Below are 14,008 nucleotides of genomic sequence, written 5' to 3' on the forward strand. Positions count from 1 at the left end.
CACGCTGCCGAGACAAGGTTAACACATTCAACACTGACTCTATGAAAAAAAAAATTAAATCACACCAAAATATATTTCGTTTCTTAACCTTTGTCATCTTCATTGAGACTCACAATCAATACATTTTAGCTGGAAATAAAAAAGGAACTGATTAAACACCAAGATTATATTGTAGAACTGAGTCCATTTAGATTGTATGTCAATCTACATATGTACTCTATAGACATATATATATATACATATATATGGATACATATATATACAGTATATTTATACATATACATATCCATATACATATATGTATGTACATATATGTACATGCATACATATATACATACTGTATATTCACATATACAGTATATATGTAGATATACAGTATTTATATGTATACATGTATATATATTTACAGTAAATATATATACAAATATATATGTAGTGCACATACATACAAATGTACTTGGGCACAGCATAAAAGAGACAGGTCTCAAGTTCGGACATTAAATGAAATATTTGCTAAACAGCATTGACAGCTAGCATTTAGAAAGTTGTGTAAAGATCCCAAAACCCTTCTTCATGACTTGGACGGTTTATCTAAAAGTCTCAAAAGCACAAGATATAAATTCTTTTGACTCTTCCTGAAATACTTCTTTGTGACATCGGTAACAGATTTAGCTTTCGTTTGAGCATAAAAGCTACATGGAAAGTGAGGGGATCAAGTTAAGCACTGACTCTTGAGTGACTGGATGTCTGTAGTAAATTTTTATTGTACTGTAATTCACCAAACATCTGTGTCGATGCTCCAGCCTCGGAGCAGTAAGGTAACAGACTGACAGAGTCAGTTCGCTGTCAGTGAATTATTCTCCACAGTAAAACTCAGGAAAAGTTCATCAATTAACTTTTTTATGTAGCGCGCAGTAACTTGAGTATAAAAATTTTACTCGCCAAATACCCGACCTAGCTACAGAATATGAGATTAAAGCAGCAGAGAATTGTCGAGTCACTGCTAGACAAAGATGGGTTTTTTCAGCGGTTATCTAGACCAGGTGTTTGGGATTACCCCCTTAAACAGAGAGGGGCATCTTAACGAGGTTTACTTAGCTTCCAGTATCTACTCTTATCACAAATTCACAGCAGGAGTCGAGTGATCCTGCCGGGAAATGACCTGCAGTCTAAACCCCTCGGTGAAGATATTTGCCTGCGTTTGGAGGAAGACGAGCAGCAGCAGCTCTGGACTTTACAAAAACGTTGACACATTCCCATCACAAAACCAAATCCAATTACAGCAGACATTTGACATCAGGGCAAACATGGTGCCAACATTACAAAAGCAGAATCTGTGAGATTAGATTTCAGTCCCACAGTCTGTTATTCCCGTAAATCTGAAAATCAAGTTGAGAACGGATTAGAATGTTCTACTGTGGAGAACGACCCAAACCCAAACCTATGTCAGAAACTAGTTGAAATTCTTCCCACTTTAATAATATTTATCGATATTCTGTTAAATTTATAAATATAAATTGTTAAAAAGAAAACTCAATATATTGTTCTGTTTATAGTGTTGCAGTATATCACGGTATTGCAGGATCCAAACCTATGTCAGACACTAGTTGAAATTCTTCCCACTTTCACACCCAAACCCAAACCTATGTCAGAAACTAGTTGAAATTCTTCCCACTTTCACAATATTTATCGATATTCTGTTAAATTTATAAATATAAATTGTTAAAAAGAAAACTCAATATATTGTTCTGTTTATAGTGTTGCAGTATATCACGGTATTGCAGGGAAAAGGCAGAAGTATAATGATAATATAAATATATTATATCATTTGGAAAAGTTTGGCGGGTCAGATTAAAAAGGTAAACGGGCCGCATCCGGCCCCTGGGCCTTAGTTTGCCCTGGCCTGGTTTAGTTGCATTTGTTGTTATATTTGTAACAGTTACACTGATTCCAGTGCAGTCTCCACCTGAACATTGAATTTTACGTTTCTTTAAAATATCATTTGAGAGTCATTTGACATGTATAGCTTTGTTACCTCTCTTAACATTTAGCATTTACCATTTGTTGAGACTCAGCAGAAACATGTTGAGACATGATTTTTCACTCGGCCATAACCCAGACCACTCATCAACTTCCATTTTCACCCCTCTCTCCCCCACCCTTCCTCCCCCGTCCCCCTTTAATCCCTAACAGAAAAAGGTGGTAGAGATTAAGAGCGTTTCAATTTCTTCTTTTCTAAATAAAACATCTCTGTTGTTAATCTTTGTTCAGTCCCAGTCTAATCTGTGTGACGTTGACACTGTGCAGTGACTTATTTGTTTATCAGAATCTATCATAACGGTTTTTTAATCACAGTAACACACATCACATGTTTCCCTAACGTTGTTCAGACCCAGTCAGCCTCGGTCCTGGCCGAACCGTTTCTCCTCCTCGCCCTTTCGAAGAGAAAGACCTTTGATCACTTCCCCACTTGTCCTGATTACACTCACAGTTTTGGCCTGAACTTTCTTTAATTGTGTAACTGGAGATTTATGTGGTTTTATTGGCAATTTGTGTGTATAATTCTCCATCGAGTCTTCAGGGCCGTGTGTGAACTGAGAGGTGTTTACATCAGGTTTGTCTCGTGCGCTGGGCCAACACATGTATTGAGTGCAGGCCTATGAATGGCCTTACTAAAACGAGTGATTGGCTGTAAAGATGTCATGTTTCATAAAAAACAACCAGAGTTGCAAAACAAGCCAGGAACGGAGGAATTTAACACTGCATCCATTTGTAGCTAATTCTTTCAGGATTGGTTGGTTTTTTTCTTCTGGTGGTTTGACAAAAGCATCATCTGGTGCGTGTGATGCAGAGGTCCCTGACTTTTTTTATCTTTCTGAACAAAGTCTTCTCTAATGGCGTTCTCTGTTGTTGGCTGTTTTTGAAGTTGGATTAAAAGGAAAAGTTGTTGGTTTTTTTCTTTTTTTTTCACTGTCATTTTTATTGAGCGCTGGCACAAAGTCAGGGATGAGAAACAAGTGAGAGAGGCTCAGACTCATGCGCTGCCTTCAGGGACACCAGGAAAACATATTTTCTCCACCTGACAAAAGGCTCAGTTTTAACATTTAGACAAGTTTAAGTCCGTAATATTTTTAAGGTGGACTACTTTTTTGTAATTTCATATTATTTAGATAAAGTCAAGCAAAGGATTTCAAACACAAAGGCACAAAAAGTAGAGACTAACATGATAACTTAGGTAATTTGTTGGATGGATAAAATATTTTAATTTGTGGAACTTCAAATCTTGAAACTCGACCTGTTGTTCCATTAAAATATTTAAATACGATTAATGTTTGTTGGATGGATAAAATATTTTAATATGTGGAACTTGTTTGTCCATTAAAATATTTAAATACGATTAATAGCATGATGAGCTACAGTTAACTCAGAAATAATCACAATTATAGCTCAAGTCAGTCATTTCTAAATTTCTTAGAAAAAATATTGACAAATAGGTTTTGCTGAAGGCAAAAGTCTGTTTGGTGTTATTGAAATAATTAAAATCAAGGAAAAATGTGGTCAACGATATTCCTGATTTCAGAAAATACCCAAAAAAAGTTAACGCCTTTGTTTTTTTGGCTGTAGATTATGAAAAACAAAGACGGCTGAACAGATGTTCTTCCTGAGAACTTCTTCTGCCAAAGAGGTGCTCATGTCATCGCATCAAATATCGTGACAAATATCTGCTCCACTTAAGTTCAACATTAAAATCATTTTTATAAACAAAGTTCGTCCACACTCATTCATAACCCAACCCTTAACCAAGAGGTTACAGTAGGCCACTCTAACAACAGTCAGAAATGAAATCAAGTGACCTCTGACCAATCAAAAGGCTGGACACAGCCAGCTCTAGTCCAACACTTGGTGGAAAACAGTTTTCTCCCCTCCAGTGAAACACTCAGGTTCTCCAACATGTTCTTTGTCTCAATACGTCACACAACACTTAAATGAATGCATATTTAATTTAATTCATGAATTTTAATTAAATTCATATTTAATTAAATATTTAAGTATCGTTGTTATCAAGTATATCAAGTTGAGATTTGAACATAAAATTGTGATTTTAAAACCCCACAAAACCCCATGAGTTCAGATTTGTTTTGTTTTCACTGCAGATTTTCCTCCATCCTTCCTCTGTTTTGATGAGCTGCAGCTTAGTTTTCAGATTCAACAAATTGACTCTTTTTTCTTTAATGGTGTTTCTTTGACGCCGACAACGCTCCGAGGGAAGAATCACAAACATCCCCTCATTTAACTGGTACAGATTAGCGCCCAGTACTCTGTTAATCCAAACCATGTCCGTGAAACTGGGACGGCGAGGTTGGTTAACTGAGAGTGACAGCCTAAACAACCATGTTAATGGCCTTTGTGGGACAAATAGTGACAGATGAGAGATCTGAAAAGAGACTCTTCAGTTCCGTCCAAGAAGTAGTCGAATGAAAAATCGTGAAAAGAGACTCAAAGCTAAACAATGTGTTTGAAGTGTTGCGGAGGGAATTATCTCCACTGGTGAGGCCTTGATTGATTACAGCTAAACACCACATCTGAACAAAGAGCAGAGTGGAAGATGCCCAGCCAGTTCAGACACATCTGTAATAACAGCGAGATGTCGTAAAGCAGCAAGGGGTGCCTACGCAAATGTATAATTTAAAACCAATAAATAAGTGAAAATTAAAGTTGCTCAACTGTTTCTGCGCGTGTGCTTGCCTGGTTTGGTACTCTGTAGACCAAAACATAAAAAATCACCAAATTTAACGACTTGTTTTCATGGAGTTCCCTTCAAATTGGCCAAAAACAGCGTGCTAGCAATAATCTGCACAATAACCAGAAAACTCTACAACATTATTTTCTCTACAAAGGCTTAAAAGATTTTCAAGGCAGGATTTATTGAACTCTACAAACCTGCAGACACCTTGACTGATAACTGATGTTTCTTTTCCAATTTCTCTTTCCAAACGCCTTTTAAACAGTGAAAATGTTTGTTTATTGTTTTGTTTCGTGATGTTTTGGAGTTGTACGTTTGTAATTTTTAAATTTCTTCATTTTGCCCAGACCTCTGCTCTTCTGCAACAACAGTCCTGGTACACAACACAAAAAAAGATGAATTCATTACAGATCTCTAATTAATGCAATTAGTGTTTTTAATCACATCACGCAAATATTAAAAATAAAACAAATTCAAAAATGTCCTGAATACAATGATAGAATAATTGTTTTCTTGAGTTGGCAGTGTGGTACTCAGAATAACTGACGACATGAGGTCACCAGCTTCTTGGCAAAGAACTGTTAATAAACCCTGTGCACCGTAGGGCCCTAAACACCCATGTTACACCCCTAAAATTTAACTCTGTTTGTAGAAGCATATACTCCGGTGAAAGTGTTTTGGGGTTTTTTCCATCCATTTGCATTTGCTTTTGGGCTGAAACTGCATTTATTTTACGTTTTATTTCCTTAAAATGAAACACATTTCACCGTCTGGAGCGGTGGCAGGCGCCCACTACCACTCAAAGGTGAAATGAATTTAGACCCCGAGTGACGGCTCTAACAAATGAAGGCTTTCGTGAGGATAACCACTGGCACCTGTGTTTGGAACGCCCCAGTCGTAGATGTGGAGCGGTGATAAATGTTGGCGTGTAGAGTTTTTATTGCATGTGACTAATCTGTTTTTATTGCAGCTACAATTCTGCCTGTCCTTTTTGAAGTACATCATTTTTATTAATGGCCACAGTTTCCCAGGATCAGGTGTCGCTTGTTCAGACATGCAGGACAAGTTGACAGTTTCCATGTGGCGTGCTTAATTTTTCATGACCCTCGCACCTGGGATCTTTTCGGACCCATTCCTCCCCGAATTTTCCACAAAGGTATTTAGCGGTGCAGGAACCCTTTGAGCCTCGTATTGATTTATATTATGTGAGAACAATTTGAATTCACCTCAGGAGCAGCTCTGGTCCTGAATCCTGGCTTCCAAGAAAGGGGCCAGGTGAGGGAGTGTTTCTTTTTTTTTTTTTCAGGAGAGGAAATATTAATCACAACCAAATATCTGTCTCAGCGTCAGCCCTCTGAGTGCCAAGTCTCTGTGGTAATTAATATTCATTATGACAGGAACTCAAAGAATTCCCCCTTTTCATCTGGTTGTTTATGTTTCTATCTGGAGCATCAGCGCACCTCATCGTCTTCATCTGCAAGGTTGTCTGTTTACACACACACACACACACAGACTCCTCACACACGCCTCTAGCCATCAGATGAAGTTATGATTTAGTGATTAACACATCAGCTGTCACTTTAACTTGGTGTTTTCCAGGTTGTAAAAAAAAACAAAAAAAACAATCACAGCTGTTCTCCATCGTAGTCTGATTCACTGAACAAATCGATCTCGACCTAAGAATTACTTTGAACATTGTACATTTTTTTAATATTTGTACATTGTACATTTTTTTAATAATTGCTATTGTTTGGGATTGGGTTTTTAACACAAACTCCACTCAAAAGTATTAACCCTTTAAGGCCAAACCTGTAGCACAAACTAATAACGCAATTTGAGTAGCAATGCTGTAGTCCTATGAAAATTGGTGCGAAAAAAAAAACAAAAAAAAAAACCTCCACAGTCTTTCAAGCATCAACACTGGATATTTAAATTTAAAAAATGATTTAAAAAACAAGCAAAAAAAAAAGTAAACGTAAATGGCACTTCTTACCTCCACAGTCTTTGAAGCATCAACACTGGATATTTAAATTAAAAAAATGATTTAAAAACAAGCAAAAAAAAGTAAACGTAAATGGCACTTCTAGCCTCCCCATTCTACTTTTACTACATCTACCATTTGATTGTTACCACTTTCGTGGTGCGAAAAATAAATAAATAGATAAAAAAGCATCAACGCTGGATATTTAAATTAAAATGATTTAAAAACAAACAAAAAAATGTAAATGACACCCCATTCTACTTTTACTGCATCTACCATTTGATTGTTACCACTTTCCACTGAAATTTCACAGACAACGGTGGAGACAAACCAGAATCTCTGGAAAGTTAGTGGAATACTTGAATTTGAATTTATTTATGTATTTTTTTTATTTTCATCATTTGAATTCATCATTATTAGCTTTTTTTTGGCCCATCTGATCAAAGGAAACAACAATTCTTGATGTTAAGACAAACCATCATGAATGTCTTCCTCTCCTCCAGGCCTCAAAAAAGGGGTTTTATAATTATAAATAATGATTCGTTTTTTTGACAGGATGAAACATCACGACTGTAAACTGCAGCTGACCCCTGATTGGCCAAGTGCAGTGGAAGAACCAACAACTACAGTACTAGTAGCACAACTGCAGTCCATAATCTGTACTGCACAGACTCACAGTACAGTGGCTGTTTCCAGGATTTATGAACAGCGGAAGGAAGTGGAGACACACCATCCATCTTCTGATGGTAAACAATGCTCTGTGGTGAAGCCAAACCAATCTTCTGTTCACTGTCACAAGTCTTTACTCACAGTGGGAACCAGCAGATGATAAATAACGACCAGTACAAACAGTTTCTCCAGAAGATTTAAAAAAAAAAAAAAAAACAACTAAAAACTTTGACCCATCACACATTTCTATCCAGAACCAGTCAAACTAAAAACTTTGGGCCATCACACATTTCTGTCCAGAACCAGCCACTGGTTTATTTGGATCAATAAGACAATTTTCTGCCCATTACCTTCACTTTTCAGGCATCAACAGAAAACTTACACCAACAAAGGAAAACTACAGCCCCAGATTTATGGTTTTATTTTTGTTTGGTGTTTCAAACGTCCAATCAGAGAGCTGCTCTTCTTTAGTCCATTCTACACACCCTAGATTTGCTTTGACTTCACATCAGATCCTGCATCAAAATCCTCAAACTGTACTGTAGACAAAACAAATACATAGCGTACCAATACTTTTTTTCCAAATTAGGTACATCTACCAATTGGATTGGACTAGCAGATGCAACTTCCTGGTTAGATAAAAAAAAAAAATAACACGTTTTATAACAACACAGGGCTTCCAGCGTACGGTATAACGGTTTCTGCGAGCATGGACCGCAAAGCTAACGTTAGCACGACAGTCTACGGACAGGCAAATCTAGTAGCCAGCTCACTGTAGACCAGATCATGAAATTTTAAATTTAGAAAGAAAAAAAACAACTAGAATATTGTGTATAATATCCACAGTGGCACAGATATATTTCAATGAAAAATATATAGTATTATATGTTTAAATTCGTCTGTAAGTCTGTTCATTGGTTAGTCACCAAACCAATACATTTGAATGGAGATTTTGCTGTTCCTGCCAAAATTGGTATTTAAAATTTACATAATTAAGATGTAATGAGATTTATCACTTATTATTCCAATAAATTAAATTATTTTAATGACCTTTCTGCAGCCATTTTCCCTGTGCAGCTGCTTGTCTTGGCCAAGTCCCAGGTGCAAAAGATATTTATACCCACAGAGAAACATTTACACTGTTCTTTTAAAGTAAAATGAGGAAATCCTGGCTCAGACATTATCCATTAGGCATCTCTTTAAAATAGTTCTCATAAAAATCAAGCCATAAAACTTAGTGAGTGTGTTGCAGAGGACACATGCACAACAAAGGCTCGACGTGCCGGCCTCGCTGCAAATCCAAACTGCTTTTGCCATGGAAATAAACATGTCAGAATTAATACATCCTGTGGTTCAGTCGGTAGGATGCTCATCTAAATTAGAAAAAAAAGAAAGAAAAAAAAAACAGGCTTCCTGTAACGCTCCACTGGTAATTGACTCATGCCTGAGATGAAAAGATTGCTTTTTTATTTAGAGTTGATTTCATTCTTTCGTGCTGAGGAATCACGGCTTTTGGGAAGAACTTCAGGCAGTCAAGGATGAAGCCAACACTTTGAGTCAAGGCTGGACAAACCAAGTCAAAACAACAATATCACAGACGTTGGGCAACGCTTGGATATTAAACCTCTTTTCCATAAGGCGATGTGTCATTTTAAATGCTGCTGCTCTCCTCCGGTTCATTCACATGAGCACGCTGAAGCCACAAATAGTTTTGAGCCTGTGTTGAAACCCACTGAACATTCTTGAAATATTAAATTCATTATTGTTGGACGTAACCAAGTCATACAATAACGATACATTTTTCCCTCTCCTGGAGCTGATTTACCTCTTGCTCTATTTGCATGCTCAATAAAAGTTTAAATTTGTGGCGTGTCGTGTTTCTGAAGCCCTCACTGCACTGCTGCATACTCCGGACCCACAAAGGCAAACTTTTATTTGCGGAAAAGTGGAGTTGGGAGGGACGCGGGGGTGAAGTTGGCCTATAAATGGGATTTATTGTAATTGCATGAAATTTGCAGGATGAAAAAAATTCTTACATCCTCAGAGGTGACGATCGGGAACGTCGTTCCTAAAGGACGGCGGTGCGTTTGTGCGCCTCGTATACAGGGGTTTTCTGGCCGTTGGAGGTGAGACCCTGTCAGAGGGGCTCTCCTGCCAGATTAATGGGAAGACCCTGGGATAAGCAGTGTACTTAACTGGGCCAGCACCAGGGGGTGTTAGCAGGAATAAGACCTGCGAGGGGAGAGCGGGAGTGTGTGCGAGAATTGTCGCACGGAAGGTGTGCAGTTCAAACATGGGGTAATGTTTACTCTGAGTGTTGAGACCCTCACTGTTTACTTTGTCCCGTCCCTCACCCCTTCCTCCCTCCCTAAACCATCACCTTTAGATACAGGAATAGCCTGAGAGGTGCTGGGACACCCTTAGGTGGAGCTTTCCCTGCAGCCGGTTGCAAATAATGTTCAGAAATATGAACCAACAGATGCTTTTAGTAATTGGTAAATATCCCACAGAGTGCGACTGTGTGTGACATTTTAACGTGCAACTGAAACTACCCTTCTCGACAACAGCGCTTGCTGTGGAAACGCGCCGCTCTCTTCGTGAGCAGAGGAGGAAGGGTATCGGGTTCAATTCCATAAAAAGGTGTTCTGGAGATCACGGTGTGTGTCATTTGTGTATAATTACACGGGAACAAGTATTATAATTATCTGTCTTTGAACCATACTTACACTATACTTAGGGTTGTGGTTGAGCAAGACGGGGTTAAGGTCAGGATAATTACCTGAGGTACAGAGCTGCAGCCTGATTGGCTCCCCAGTGTATGACTCCTTAAAGGACTTTCCTAAGTTTAAGAGCAGATTATGTCAGTATTTCTGTACTCTAATAGTTCAGCAGAAGTATAAAATATAGAATATTTTTTTCTTTAAAAAAAGACTTTAAACGCATTAGAGCGAATACTGCCACGGCCCTGCTTCCCTGAAGTATGAAGGGAATTTCTCAGTCGCTGCCGGAGCGCTGCTCCTTCTCACTTCACACTTGCAAATGTGACAAATTCAACAACATCTGTTGTGTTACAAAACCACATGTGAATTTTCACAATGCAAAATTAGATTTTGGCTGAACACACAACATAGAACACTGTGGACATTTAAACTCCCATGATGACCAGGTTACAAGGTCCATTTTTTAATCAAAGTTTTTGTTTTTCTTTGGGCCGTCCGACCAAACGTCTCTTCCACTTAGGGAGAGAGGAAAAACGTGCACCTCCATAATTGTGTGGATTTGATCAAATTTTATGTTAACATTGGAGTTCAGGCAAAATAACATTTAAATGAAGTAAAAAACTACATTTAAAGTTTCTTTTTAACACACATAAAATGTTTTTAAAAGTATTATGGTGTGTTAAAAGACTCAAATTCTAATAATAAAATACTAATGCAAGGTTTCCTCTAGAAATAAAACAAAAATTAAACAAAGTTTAAAATGTCTCCATTTAAAGGAGCTAAAATCAGAGACAACACAATCACAGTCTGTTAATCAGAATGTGTTTAAAATGTCTCCACAATCACAGTCTGTTAATCAGAATGTAAAAGTATATGCAGATGTATTTAAAATATACATTTTATTTCTGCAAATTATTTAGAAAATGGAAAATTAGAAAAAAGATTCTTGTTGAGAATATTTTGGCATAAGATTTTTTTTTTTTACTTTTTGTTTCCTGAAAATATTCACAGCAACCTGCAGACATTTTAGGTTCATTTTCAGGTTTAATTAATCCTAGCGCATAAAGAATATTGAAGCTGAAATAAGACATTTATTTTAATTGAAATTGAAAATAATTGAATTAATAATTATTTGGTGCACCAACTGGCCACAGCAGGTATTACCACGTATGTACAAAGTTATCTACAAAGTCCACACAGACCTGGGAGGAGGAAACCTGAGCCCAGATTTAGTCCGTGGACCTGGGAGGAAGTGAGGACGGGGTTGTTAACAGGACAGGAAGTGAGGTGGGTTGTCGCTACAATATCACAGCCGGCTGTGAAAATGTCATGGATTTTCAGGTTGTGCAGGACATGAGAAGAGCCAGCCCCTCCCCTTCCCACTCACCTCAAATAAAAGTGGTTTTGATGAAATGCAGACGTCAACATTAACACAAAATTTAGCATCTGGGCCCCTCCTCCTGCCCAGATGCCCCTCAGCTAATGAAGGGACACAGTGTTGGCTGCCCGGCCAGCCTCTAAAAAATGGTGAATAAAAATATCAACTGCTTCCATTCGGGATGTTTACACTCATCCTTCAGACACTCTAGATGTTAAGGGACCACGACCGCTGACTGATCCAAAAACTGTGATCATGACTTCAAAAACCTGGGTTCCTCCCTGATTCTGTCCACCAATTATGAAGCCTTGGATTTGTCCCAGTAGATTTAAGGAGTAGCAGTGACAGGTCAGTAACCAGAGACATCTACGTTTTACATTGTAAAGTAGCACACATGTAGCTTTTAGGACAAAGGTCAAATATCCTTCCTTCCTTCAATACAAACCTAGACTATTGGGGTCCATCAGACATGTGATGGACACGGTCAGCAAACAGGACTACATGTGGAACTGGAGTCCAGTCTCTGTCAACGTTCTATAAAGACTGTGGGAGAACAAAATACTGAATAGGACCAGCACTAGAAACACGAAGAAAGGGAGAAACCAGCATAAAAAAGTTTATCAAGTTCACCCACAGATCAGTGACACGAAGGGAGAAACCAGCAGAGTTTATCAAGTTCACCCACAGATCAGTACCAAAGTAGTGGACCTTACTTCAAACACAACTACGACATAAAAAATACATAAAGTATTGTACTGCTGTGTCTTTTAGCCAAGTTGCCCTTGAAATTAGATTTTAAAATAACTATGTTGCAGAGCACTGGTGATAATATTCTGAGCCTGTTAAGAAATTGTTGCAGAGGTGATGATAATATTCTGAGCCTGTTAAGAAATGAAACTGACAATCCAACAATCTGATATAACAAAGTCCTGGCTCCATTCATAAACAGTCAGCAGACTGTTTGTCTCCTTCATGCTATGCTTCACCCAATGTTTAGATTTTTACCAATGACAATGTCCAAGATTTCTCAAAAAAAAACAGACAGACTTTCCTTAAAATGACCCCAGAAAACAAAAACAACACAACATATGGTCGTTGACACGTTAAACCTGTCCAGGTTCCCCGATGGCCACCAGACTGGACTCTGGACGTAACTGTATCCGGGGTCTCCAGACTTGACTTTGGGAATGAATTTGCAATGATTCCGATCATAGACTGATCATCTGGAGCCGTGCCTTGACTTTAGCTCATTAGCATGTGTAATAGACTATGACTCAGAGACCTCCAGACCACCTCCAGAAGGAAAACACTTATTACAGTAATTAAGTGAATCATACAGAGATACATCGACAGCGCGGAGCAGAGCTGACATGACACTCTCTTAACTGTGGTCAGATGTCTGCTATATACTGCACGAAATAATTAGGTGGAACTTGCAGCCGTTTCCTCATTAATATCAATGGTGACAAGATACTGGTTTGTACCCTTCAAGGGACTTTTCCACGGTACTTGGCATGTGTCCTTCACTCCTAATGATTTCTTGGCCTCCTGCAGCATATTTTATGCGCAGCAGGACTGAGACTGGGTCCAGCTGTGTACCTTACATTTATGCAACCAGAGCTAACTGACATGACACTCTGCCCTCTGCACACAGCAATTACATTCATTGGTGGTTGCTTAAGTCAGAGAGAGTACCAACTAAGAGATGGCAATGTAGCAGTTACAGCACGAGTGTGATATATTTAGATGATTCCTGTCAGACCGTGGTATCAAGTGAACGGTTCTCTGTGTCTCATGTGAAGCAGGCATTAAGTACCGGAGCTCAAAAATGTTATGTTTAATGAGCTGGAACTGACGAGATGTCAGTGTCAGTAGAAATCTGACGGACGGCGCAATTATTTTTGCAAACACGACTTAAACCGACGTGTGAACAGTATGTAAATCAGTTTTTTCTGTTAGATTGGGGGGAGGGGGGGATTTCAGTACATCAAAATAAAAATCAAACTGATACAAAATAGTGTTTGCAAAAATCTAATATGAACTTATATGTGATGAATGAGCTGCCATAAAACACCAAACATTTGATCTCAGACATCAAGATATACAACTGCCAAGATGACTGAAGGTTGAAGCACTTAAAAATTACTTGTCTGATCATTCAAGAGAACAAAAAAATGCTGGTGGGTGCTTGGGAAAATGAGGGGGAGACTTAAAATACAAGAAGGGAAAATGAGTGACTATAAGCTTGGACTGGACCCAGTCATCATCTACGCATTAACTCACACTGACTTCTTTGAGCTACTCCAGAAACTCTGAGTGAGTGCTAAGCAGACCAGGACTGTATTGCCTGTTGTCAATGAAAGGTCATGCCCTTGTGACCCCAGTCATGTCAAGGACACACTGAAGAAATCAAACTGAAACTACTGTACAGGAATTGAAGAAAGAGGCTATGGGGAAAACAACCCAAACCTGAATAAACAAAAGACAACGAGATGAGACACAAACTGTTGTGGAAA

The sequence above is a fragment of the Cynoglossus semilaevis genome, chromosome 10 (assembly GCF_000523025.1).
Source record: "Cynoglossus semilaevis isolate Cse_v1.0 chromosome 10, Cse_v1.0, whole genome shotgun sequence".
Lineage (NCBI taxonomy): Eukaryota > Metazoa > Chordata > Actinopteri > Pleuronectiformes > Cynoglossidae > Cynoglossus > Cynoglossus semilaevis.